Source organism: Colobus angolensis, unplaced genomic scaffold (assembly GCF_000951035.1).
Source record: "Colobus angolensis palliatus isolate OR3802 unplaced genomic scaffold, Cang.pa_1.0 Scaffold353, whole genome shotgun sequence".
Classification (NCBI taxonomy): domain Eukaryota; kingdom Metazoa; phylum Chordata; class Mammalia; order Primates; family Cercopithecidae; genus Colobus; species Colobus angolensis.
In genome coordinates this window covers 2,467,884-2,480,860 of record NW_012116855.1, presented here as the reverse complement: position 1 = coordinate 2,480,860, position 12,977 = coordinate 2,467,884, and positions in this window count along the sequence as shown.

The following is a 12,977-nucleotide window of genomic DNA, read 5'->3' as shown; positions in this document are numbered from 1 at the left end:
ATGTGAGAGCAAATAAATAACTTAAAGTTGAAACTTACATTTTAAAGCAAGGCAGAGAGTAAAAATGGAAAATTTGCATCCTTGCCATGCGGTAGAAAAGAAAAGCCAGTTTTCAGAGGAAGAGTTCAAGCAGGCTTCAAAGAAATCACTTGCTAAAGTGATTAGCATAGCGAAAAGAAAGCCAGAAGCTAATAGCCAAGACAATGGGAAGAAGTCCTCAATGATATTTCACCAAGGCAGCCCCTCCTGTCACATGCCCAGAGGCCTGGGAGGAAAAGATGGATTCAGGGGCTAGGCTCAGAGCGCTGGTCAGCCTCAGGAAACTGTTCTCTGCATCCTGGCCACTCCACCTCCAGCTTTGGCTCAAGGGATGCGGGGAAATATGGGGTTGGAGCCGCCACACAGAGTTTCTGCCAGGGAATTGCCTAGTGTAGCTGTAGGAAGGTGACTACCACCCTCCAGACCTCAGAATGTTAGATTCACCACCAGCCTGCACCGTCTGCCTGGAAAAGCCACAAGCACTCAATTCTGACCTGTAAGAACAGCCATGTAGGCTGCACCCTTCAAAGCTAAAAGAGTGAGGCTACCCAGGGCCTGGAATACCACCCCTTAAGCCGGGATGTGGAACATGAAGTCATGGATTATGTTGGAACTTTTAAGATTTAATACCTGGGTTTCAGACTTGTGTGAGGGCCAATAACTGTTTCTTTTGATCAGTTTCTCACTTTGGCAACTGAAATGTTTACCCAGTGCCTATACTGCCATTGTATTTTAGAAGTAAATAACTTATTTTGATTTTACAGACCCATAGGTGAAAGGAAATGAAGCTCAGATGAGATTTAGGACTTTGGACATTATGTTAAATCAAGTTAAACTTTTAGGGGACTACCATAAATAGATTATTGTATTTTGCAACATGAGAAGGACAGGATATTTGAGAAACCAGAGGCTGGGTGATACAATTTGCAAGTTTGTCTCCTCCAAATATTGTGTTGGAATGTAATCCTCGGTGTTGAAGGTGGGGCCTGGTGGGAGGTGTTTGGGTAATGGGGGTGGATCCCTCATGAATGCCTTAGTGCTGTCCTCATGACAGATTTAGTTCTCATGGTATCGGATTGTTTAAAAGTGTGTGGCACCTCTCCACTTTCTCTTATTTCTTCTCTTACCACATGACATACTTGCTCCACCATTCACCTTCTGCCATGATTGCAAACTTTCTGAGGCCCTCACAGCAGCAGATGCCAGCACCATGCTTCTTGCATAGCTTGCAGAACCATGAGTCAAAATAGACCTATTTTCCTTATAAATTACCCAGCCTCAGATATTTCTTTATAGCAGTTCAATAATGGCCTACTACAGCCAGCTAATCATCAAGAACTACATCTGTAATATTTATGTGAAATCCACAAGACAAGTGGATGCATCCAAGAAACTTACCTAATAAGATTCTTTGAATTTAGGGTGGTGCAAGAACCATTTTGAGAGAGGCAGAAGGAGAAGAAAGTTAGAGAATCACAAATCTGATCTCATGATCTCACCTGTAGAATAACCTAGAAAGGGAAATAATAGTGACTCTTTTGGAAGTATGTAATCAATAACAATAACACAAATTGGGCTACCTTCAAGAACAATCTCAAAAAAAAAAATAGCTGAAGGATTTTTCTATAGAAGTATAGGTTTTTGTTTGTTTGTAATTCTAAAAATAATGACTGGGAATTATGTATTTGGAAGCCGAGGTAGTTTACTTTTTTATCCCCTTAAGTATAAGCAAAAACCCTCAACATTATGTGTAAGACAAACATAAGAAGACTCCAAAAGATGGAGAGAGGAAAGCAAAGTTGCTAGAGACCCAAGAAACATATCTGAATTTTCTTTTTGCCTCATGTATTATTGCAGTCTGAATACTAGAGAAGCTAAAAAACTGAAAATGCCAGTAGGAACAGTAAGTCCAAGAAAAGCTTCTTTTCTTTTACCAAAGGAATAGAAAAGTGTCATCTTAGCAAGGCAGAAACATTCAGACAATAACTATTCTGCTCTAGTCTAACAACACAAAAAATTAATTATAACAGCTACCTCCCCAAAATACACACACGTGCCAGCACTGTTGAGTGAGGAATTTAGGATTATATTTTTTCCAGACTGCAATGAAGCATTCCAGGCATCAGGTTGGTATTAGAGAAGGCTGAGTAGGAATTTGGAACTTCTATCCCCACTGGACTATAACAAAGCCTCCTAATATCAGTAGAGACCAATTGGGAAGCCTGGTACTTTACACCCACCTGGTGGTAATGAGGCACCCCTCTCCCACTTTGCTAGACTGATGTTCAAGAAAATCAGTGGTAAGTTAGGACTGTCACGTTCACTAGGTTTAAAAAAGGGCACCCTCTCCATTGGTGTCACATAAGGACAAATTTTGGTAATAGTAATAAGGTGACGCTCCTAGCCAGGTAGTGTTTTGGGAGGCTCATCATGGGAGCCTAAACTTCCACTCCATTGTAGTAGTAAAAGGAACTCCTCTTCCACAGCCAGTATCAATAAAGTCCAGGTGGAGGAACTAGAGTTCCACCCCAGATACCAGTAACAGAACTTCATTTCCCCTTCACCAATCAGAATAGGGTTGGAAGAGGTCTGGTAAAACACAAACCTTTAAATAAGAACCAGAGTCTTATAACATGATACCACAAATATGCAGGTTTTGATCAAACATCACTCTTTATTTCTTCATACCAAGAATGATATTTTAAATTGAATGAGAAAACACAATCAACAGATGCCAAGATGAAGATTACACAGATGGTAGAATTGTCTGATAAGATTTACAAAGCATCTATCATAGAGATGCTTTTGCACAATGAGCAATTATGAATATGCTTGAAGCAAATAAAAAAAGAAACTCTCAGCAAAGAAATAGAAGATCTAAAAAAGAAATAAAGGGAAATTTTAGAACTTGAACATATAACAACCAAAATTTTAAAAAAACTAAGCTGAATAGTTGGGTTCAATAACATTCTAGAAAGGAAAGAGGAATGAATCAGTGAGCTTAACAATAGAATAATACTAATTACCAAAGTAATTTTCTCTTATTTTCAGATAAAATAATGTGAAAAATCAGAACCTAAAGATGTGACTATAATAAAAGTTTTAATACTGATACTTCAGTCCCAAAAGGATATGAGAAGGGGGTTAGGAGTAAAATATTATTCAAATAAATTATGACTGAAAATTCCGTAAAATTAGCAGAAAAAAAAGCAATATAGATTCAAGAACCTGAGAAAACTAAAAATATAAACCAAAAAGAATTCAAACCAAGCCCCATCATAGTCAAAATTTTGATAATTAAAATTTTGAAAGTTGCTACAGAAAAAAATGCATCCCATATATTGGAAAGCAATTTGAATGAGAGTTGATTTTTCAAGCACTGAAAGAACTGTCAACGTGGAATTCTACATCCAGTGAAACTGTTTTTAGTAATGAAGGGGAAATTAAGACAGTCTCAGATGAAAAAAACCTAAATCATCAACTTATCTAAATAAAAAAAGAAAATTATAAAAGAAGGAAGCTTGAAGCATCATGAAAAAGGGAATAATGTGATCAGAAAAAATATAGGTATATTATATACATTTTCTTCAGTTTTTTTTTTTTTTATTTGATGTTTGACACAAAAAATATATCACTGCCTAATCTGGTCTGCAATGTGTGGGAAACATTTAAGAAATAAATAAAATATCTAAGTAAGTGGAGAAGTATGTAGTATTCCTGGGTTGGAAAACTCACATATGAATTCCCTCTAACTTGGTATACAGATTTAACACAATTATCAAAATCACACCAATAAGTTTGACCTATATAAACAAAATTATTCTAAAATGCACCCATAAGAGGGCTTTAAGTAGCTTTTTTTTGTTGTTACTGTTTTCCTTTGCACTTAATTTCTTCTTTACTAAACCTGCTCTGGATCTCCAATTTCCAGAGTATTTTTGATCATTTTATTTTCAAACTACCTATTCTTCTAATAGCAGTCCAGTCTTTTTTTCTATTTTGCTCATTTTTTTGTTAAATCTCATTTTCTTGTGAACTAATACTGCCCACCTAACAGGCCAAAGTTTTTGTTTCCTCATTGACGTCACTGCTGTTGCTATGTTAAGGGGTCCTCTGATGACTCATAAATGAGATTAATATGTAAAGAAATTCTCACTCTTTTCTCTAAATAATTGCAGTTAGTTATTCTCCCATAACTATAGTTATTGTTCTCCTAATAGTTACGTTGATCATTGTCAGCATGGACACACACAGGTCCATCATGTAAATGAAAATAATTTTAATATAAATATTTTTTAACACAAAACTTTACATTTTATTTATGAAAGTATATAATAAGAAATTTGAGAATCAGATTATTCTTTATACTTAAATTGACACCATATATCAACACTGTTTGGTGTTATATCCTGAGACTAGTTGAATTATTCTTTACACACTCCCCCCCACCAAAAAAAAAAAAAACTCTTAAATCACCAAAACACAGAATTTTTCTTTCTGTGGGCATAGGAAGAGTCAAGATTTTCTTCCATGTTTAAAATTCTATAGGGACACCCTCAGAACTTTCCACACAATTTAAGACTAGCTATCAAAACATTTATGCAGATAGTACACTCATATACCAATACTGTAAATACATAAAACATTTTGTTGATATTTAATTACCTCTGTTCATAACAAATCTCTGATATCCATTATAGAATGTTTATATTACTGATACACCATTATTTTTACACATACTGAGGCAATTATTTGTGTTCACGGGCCTCTTAGGCCTATTCCTATTTAATGAGTATTTAGTGGCAGATGAAACAATATTTTTGAAATTCCCAGATGTTGAGCATAAAAATATATATTTGCTTTACTTTTAGGACTCTCAAACTTTCTGCTATATAGGAAAGTGGAAAGTTAAAATGGGAGAGAAGACAAAGAACAAGATAGGTAGCTAAGGTATGGCAGCCTGTCAAATAGTTATGATAAGCCTGCAATATTTGCTGTGTAGCAAGTAAAATAGCACTCTGCATTGTGTAGAAGTAATTAGGGAGTGGTTCCCTAGTCTACTTTAGTCAACACTGTTTTGAGGAGGCAAAAATAATATATGAGACTGCTCTCATTAAAGGAACCTCAAAGCTAATGGAATATATTACTAGTATTGTAAATGTGGTGTTTATTTGGAAAAAAAAAAAAAAAAACTTCAGAGAGCTGAAACCATGAGGAAGTCATATACAAACAAGTGAAATAAGCAGATCAAATATTTAATTAAAATTGAAACTTAATGGAAGCTCAATTTTAGTATTGTATGTGAATTTTATCCAACAATAATTTTTCAAATATTATAAAATGTGAAAACTAATGTTGATATTAAGTTTTTTTCACCAGATTAAAACTCTATCATCTTGTTATTTGCTTTACAAATTTTACTTGGCCAAAAATATTTACATACTACAAGACAGATAGTTGGATTTCCTATATATTGGTGTATTCTATTCAGCCATGAAGTAGAATCTTGTTATGGGAAAGCAGTTGATCAAAATTTGTAAACAACACATAGCTAAGCACGGCAAATACACAAAGAGTAACATAATGAGGTAGTTTCTAGTGCATGGAAATTAAAGTCTCTTTAGGGAGATGATGAAACAACTGGAAGAAAAATAAACTGGAGAATGGCATACTTAAACTTTATTGTTGCATAAAGTATATAAATATTCTAAAATTTTAGCAAGTGAAGGGACTGCTGTACCTTGAATAGTCGAATGAGATATCCTAATGGAAGAATGGTTAGCTTTCATGCAGAAATCTTAGTGTAATTAGGGAAGACAGTGAGAATTGCATCATTGTTATTTGTCTGAAGAGAGCAGGAGCAAACACACAACGGTAGAATACATATGAGGAGGGAGCCAAGGGAGGGAAGCAAACAGAAATGGAGGATCATAACAAAATAATGTTCCCTTAAGATGTCCATGTCCTAATCCCCAGAATTTGTGAATATGTTAGGTTATATGGAAAAGGGAATTAAGTTTGTTGATGGAATTAAGGATGATAACTACCTAAAAATACAGAAATGATTTTGCCTTCTCTAGGTTTACCCAATGTAACTAAAATATTCCTAAAATTTAACAAGGAAAACAGAAGAGTCATAATCAAAGAGGCAGATGTAACTACAGAAGTAAAATTGGAATGCTGAGCTATGGGAAGCATTCAAGTCAACTATGCTAGCTTTGAAAATGAAAGAAGAGGGTATCCAACCAAGGAACACTGGCAGCCTCTACATACTGGAAAAGGTAAGGAAACAGACTATCTCCCACAGCCTCCAGAAATGGATGAAGCCTAGTATTAGTCTGTTTTCACACTGCTATAAAGATACTACTTGAGACTAGGTAATTTGTTAAAAAAAAAAAAAAAAAGGTTTAATTGGCTCACAGTTCAACAAGGCTGGGGAGACCTCAGGAAACATACAATCATGGTGGAAGGAGAAGCAGGCATATCTTACATGGCAGCAGGAGAGAGAGCGAGTGAAGGGGAAGCTGTCAAACACTAATAAAACCATTAGATCTCATGAGAAATCACTATCATGAGAACAACAAAGCAGAAACTTCCCTTGTGATCCAATCACCTCCCACCAATCCCTCAGTTGACACGTTGGGATTATGGGGATTACAATTTGAGATGAGATTTGGGTGTAGACACTGAGCCAAACCAAATTATCCCATCCCTTATCACTCAAATCTCACATTTTTTTACATTTCTAAACCAATCATGCTTTCTACAGTCCCCTAAAGTCTTAACTCTTTCCAGTATTTAAAGTACAAGTCTAAAGTCTTATCTGAGACAAGGCAAGTCCCTCCCACCTTTGAGCCTGTAAAATAAAAAACAAGTTAGTTACTTCCAAGATATAATGGGGGTACAGTCATTGGATAAGTCCTCCTATTCCAAATGGGAGACATTGGCCAAAACAAAGAGGTTATAGTCCCCAGGAAAGCCTCAAATCCAGCAGGGCAGTCATTACATCTTGGGCAACTTTTCCCTGTGGCTTTACAGGGTACATCCCCTATCCCAGCTGCTTTCATGAGCTGGTGTTGAGTGTCTGTGGCTTTTGCAGGTGCACAGTGCAAGCTGCTGGTGGATCTACCATTCTGAGTTCTAGAGTACAGTGGTCCTCTTATCAAAGCTGTGCTAGGCACTACCCCTAGCAGAGGTACCACTGTGGAGACTCTAGTGGAGTCTACTACCCCTAGTGGAGACTCTGTGTGGAGACTGAAACCCCACATTTTCCCTCCTCACTGCCCAAGCAGAGGTTCTCCATGGGGACTCCACCCCTGCAGCAGACTTGCCTGGACATCCAGGCATTTCCATATATGCTAGGAAATCTAGGTGGAATTTCCCAAACCTCAATTCTGTGGACCTGCAGGTTGGACCTCAATTCAACTTTGGACCTCAATTCAACTTCTGTGCACCTGCAGGCCCAACATTATGTGGAAGCCACCAAGGCTCGGGGCTTTCACCCTCTGAAGCAATGGCCTGAGTTGTACCTTGACACCTTTTAGCCGTGGCTAGAGTTGGAATGGCTGGTACACAGGGCACCAAGACCCAAGGCTGCACACAGCCTGGCTCATGAAACCATTTTTCCCTCCTAGGTCTCCAGGTCTGTAATAGCAGGGGCTGTCCCCAAGAACTCTGACATGCCTTGGAGACATTTTCCCCAATGTCTTGGTGTTAACATTTGCTTCCTTGTTCCTTATGCAAATTTCTGTAGCCAGCTGAATTTCTCCCCAGAAAATAGGTTTTCCTTTTCTATGGCATTGTCAGGCTGCAAATTTGTCAAATTTTATGGTCTCCTTTCCTTTTAAACATAAGTTCCAATTTCCAATCATCTTTCCCAAGTTCAAAGTTCCACAGTTCTCTAGGGCAGGAGCAAAATGCTGCCAGTCTCTTTGCTAAAGCATAGCAAGAGTCACCTTTGCTCCAGATTCCAAGAAGTTTTTCATCTCCATCTGAGACCGCCTCAGACTAAACTTCATTGTCCACATCATTATCAGCATTTTGGTCACAACCATTCAAGTCTCTAGGAAATTCCAAACTGTCACACCTCTTCCTGTCTTCTTCTGAGCCCTCTAAACTGTTTCATCCTCTGCCTGTTACCCAGTTCCAAAATCGTCCACACTTCCTGATTAGCTTTATAGCAGTATCCAACTCCACTGGTACTAATTTACTGTATTAGTTCCATTTTCATGCTGCTGTAAAGACACTTCCCAAGACTAGGAAATTTATTTTAAAAAGCGGTTTAATTGATTCACATTTCCACATGACTGAGAAGGACTCATGTAACTCACAATTTTGGTGGAAGGGGAAACAGGCACATCTTATATGGCATCAGGAGAGAGGGTGTGTGAAGGAGAAACTGTCCTACACTTACAAAACCATTAGATCTCATGAGAACTCACTCACTATTATAAGAACAACGTGGGGAAAACTGCCTCGACCCCATGATCCAATCCCCTTCCACCAAGTCCCTCCCTCAACATGTGGGGATTATAAAGAATACAATTCGAGATGAGATTTGGGTGGGAACACAGAGCCAAACCATATCAAGCGCTAATGAAACCTTTATTTTAGTTCACTAAGACCTGTCTTGTTCTAACCTACAGCATTATAAGTACAGGGGAGGCAAAATTTTACCTCTACCTTCTTACAGCCCCCTGCTGAACCTGGGAATTAAATTGACATTAATAGATTTACAGGAGAAAAGCATACAAGTGTAATATGTTTGACACAACAAGAGAGCTCTCATAAGGAAATAAAGACTTAAAGATGTGGCAAAATTTGTATACTTTTGTAGTAGGTTCAGCAAATAGAGGCAGTTAAGGAAAAGTGATTATATTATATGGTGAGACTAAAAGAAGATAATAATTATTTTAACAAGGTCTAATTGTACAAAGTTTTCTTGTTTATGGCTCCCCACCCCAAAATGTTTCTTTTCTCTTGGTACAGAAGGACATCTTTCACATGGGAGTTTTTAATCTCTTATTTGCAGGAGAATATTGGAATGCCCTTCTTGTATCTGCTATTTTTCAAGTGCCTTTAAATTGAAGTAAACCTTATGTCAAAGTGACATATTTTGGGGTGGAATATTCTGCCACCATTCATAAGATAATTTATTTGTATTCCTTTATACCACTATGTTTGTGGTAATTTGTTCTGGAATGCCCAGAAGCTTGAATCATCATCACTCTGAGGGTAAGAATCAATATTCAGATAAAGAGGGATATCCTTTATTAATAGTGTGAGAATGAAAATTAACAAAAAATAGGAAAAAAATTACATTTTTAAGTCAAACATTGGTGACAAAAATAACTGAAGAGAAATATGGATAATAAATATATTTTTTCCAAAGATATAAAATGGCAATATACTAGACGATTCTTTTCAATGATTGTTTAGTTACTATTTGTATAAGACTTATATAAAATTACCAAACTTTTTTTGAATAGCAATAATTTAATTTAGTATGAATTGGATTAACATTTACAATGGAGGTATAATAAGTAGATAAAAGTATTTTACTGAAGTAGGAGAAATTCAGATATGTACATATAATATGCACCATATATAGTAAAATGTGTCATTCAAATGTATAAATATAATTACCTCAATTTTATTTTTAAAAGGCATACTCACTACAAAAGATAAATCTGTAAGATAATGATGACCTGAAGTCTATTTTCAATTCTAATTATATAATCAATTTATAATTATCTATATTAATGATAAATTTAGATCTACATACATTGAATTAATCACTTTCAACATAATTCACATAATGACTATTACAAATAATAAACATAAGATTCTCTAGTTTATTTAATCATGGATCTATCCTTAGTCCACCGTATTGTTTTAACTTAGTAACACCAAATTCCTCACAAACTATAAATAACTCCTTTTTTCCTTTGTTGTTTTCCATTATTTTGAATGGAAATAGTTTGACTATTTCAAAATATGGTCTAGGGTTTTTACCTAGTTCTTTTTTCAGATAGAACCCAAAGACATTTTACTGATTTGAGCATATTTTATATCAATGGTTTTGAGATTATTTTGTTTGCATTAACAAGTGAATATTTCAAACCAGCAGCCCTCAAGTCTTTCAATAACATGGAAACACCTATCCGTATATTCAGTTATTCCATTATATCTCTGTGAACAAGAATGAGCTGTGAGGATGAACATTGACATGTAAACTTCAGTCTTTCATGCCTTCTCATTTTATAGAGTTACCTGTGTTTAACACTGGCTCCATAGTAACACTTCAGTGACAAAAACGTGCTTTCAATTAGGAATAATAGTTGATGAAGGAAACAGAATAAAGGCTATAATGATTTGTATAATAATCACATTCTGATAATGAATTGCTTTATTTTTTATTTCCTGTAGAACTATATACTTAGCCATGAACAATAAGCATACAAAAACATAAGAACGAGTTATTTAGCAGTTATGTTATTTTTTATAAGTAGTGTAAACTGCATAATAGTTTAATATCTCTTTTAGCTTTCTGGTTTCTTTTATTTATTCACTATTATTTTCCTCATACTTGAGAAATGTTAAAAATATTTATCAATAAAAATTGAAGACACTAGACTCCAGTTCTCTCAAATAATAAATATTTGATTTTATTTACCTAAAAAATGAATTTACAGAATTTATAGGCCATCATCTTCCCAGCTACAGAATATTAATAAAATGAACACTAATAAATGTGCAAAAAATATATATTTATAAATAAATTCATGCATATGCCATCAAACAAGTAAATAATAGATTGTCTTTGAATATATTTTAGTTAACTCCTTTCCTTGACTCTATCATGTAATACTCTTTATTCTGTTTCAGAGAAGTCTGACCTGTATAGATTATATTAGAACGCTCTTTTGCACAAGAATAATTGAGTTATTGTTCTTCCTATGCTATCCTATCCCTTATTGTTTTTCCCGTGCTATTTACAAAAGAAAGCATTAAAAGTTATGTATCTATAAAATGTATGTATGGATTTGTTAACCAGAATAATATTTTTTAAAATAGTAGGTGTGGCGAGAGGGAAGGAAGGCAAGAAGGCTGACTAAAATCCCCTCGTGATCTTTCCCTCCACAGGAACACCAAATTGAACAACTACCCACACACAAAAATACCTTCATAAAAACCAAATCTCAGATGAGTGATCACAGTACCCAGTTTTCACATTATTATTAAGAAAAGAGACATCAAATAAGGTAGAAAAGACAGTCTCAAATTGCCTCCACCACTCCCTGACTCCTGGCAGAGGCTATGTGGCACAAAGAGAATCTGTGCACTTGTTGGAAGGAGAATGCAGTGACTATGGGATTTTGCATTGGAAATCAGTGCTGCCCTGTCATATTGGAAAGCAGCATGAAGCAGAATTCAGCTGGCACCTACGGAGAAAGCACTTAGACCAGCCCTAGCCACAGGCAAATCATCCAACCCAGCAGTTGAAACTTGAGTTCCAGCAAGCTCTGCTGCTGTGGGTTAAAGTGTTCTGGAATCCTAAATAAAGTTGAAAGGCAGTCTGGGCAACAAGTGACTGCAATTCTTGAGCAAGTCCTAGTGTTATTCTCGGCTGAGAACCAGTGGACTTGAGGTGTATGTGACCAAGTAAGACACCAACTAGGACAGCTAAGTCAGTGCTTGTATCACCCCTTTCCTAACCCCAGGCAGTAGTGCTCACAACTGCATGAGAGTCAACTTTCTTTTGATTGAGGAGAGGTGAAGGGAAAGTAAAGAAGACTTTGTCTTTTCAACTTGGATGACAGCTCAGTCACAGTAGAATAAAGTACCAGGCAGAGTCCTGAGGACCCCATTCTAGGCCCTAGCTTCCAGATGACATATCTAGACACACCCTGTGTGAGAAAGGAACCTGCTGCCTTGAAGGAAATGAAGAAGTTCTTGTAGGATTTATTACATACTGGATAAAATCCCTTGGGCACAGAATAATCAGCAGTGGTGGCAAGGCAGTACTTGCCACAGGCCTTTAGTCATCCTCAGAGAAATACTGGCTTCAAATGGGACCCAGCACTTTGCCAAATTTGTTGGCCACAGGAGTGCTTGTGCCACCCAGCTCCCAAATCCAAGCAACTCAGCACAGAGAGAAAGAGAGAGAGAGAGAAAGAGAGACTGTGTTGTTTGAGAGAAAGCAAGGAAAGGAAACAAAAGCCTATGCCTGGTAATCCAGAGAATTCTCCTAGCTCTCACCCAAGACCATCAAGGCAGCATGTCCATGAGTCTGAAAAAGTCACAGCAACACTGGGCTTGGGGTGCCCTCTAATGCAGATACAGCTGAAGTGACCAAAGGCATAGACTGCAGCACCCAAATTCCATCAAATATTTGAAAAGCCTTCCCAAGAAGGATAGGTAAAACAAACCCAACGTGCAAAGACTACAATAAATACCTGAATATTCAATGCCTAGACACCAATGAACATCCACAAGCATTAAGACCATCCAAGAAAACATGACCTCACCAAATGAACTAAATAAGGTACCAGTGACCAATTTGATACATATATGACCTTTCAAACAGATAATTCAAAATAACTGTTTTGAGAAAACTCAAAGAAATCCAAGATAACACAGAAAAGGACTTCAGAATCCTATCAGAGAAATTTAACTAAGAGATTTAAATAACTTTTAAAAATCAAGCAGAAATTTTGGAGTTGAAAAAACCAATAGAAATGCTGAAAAATGCATCAGAACTTAACAGCAGAACTCAACAAGCAGAAGAAAGAATTGGTAAGCTTGAAGATAGGCAATTTGAAAATACACAGTCAGAGAACCAAAATAATAATAATACAAAAAACTAGCCGGGCAAGATGGCGGGCGCCTGTAGTCCCAGCTACTCGGGAGGCTGAGGCAGGAGAATGGCGTAAACC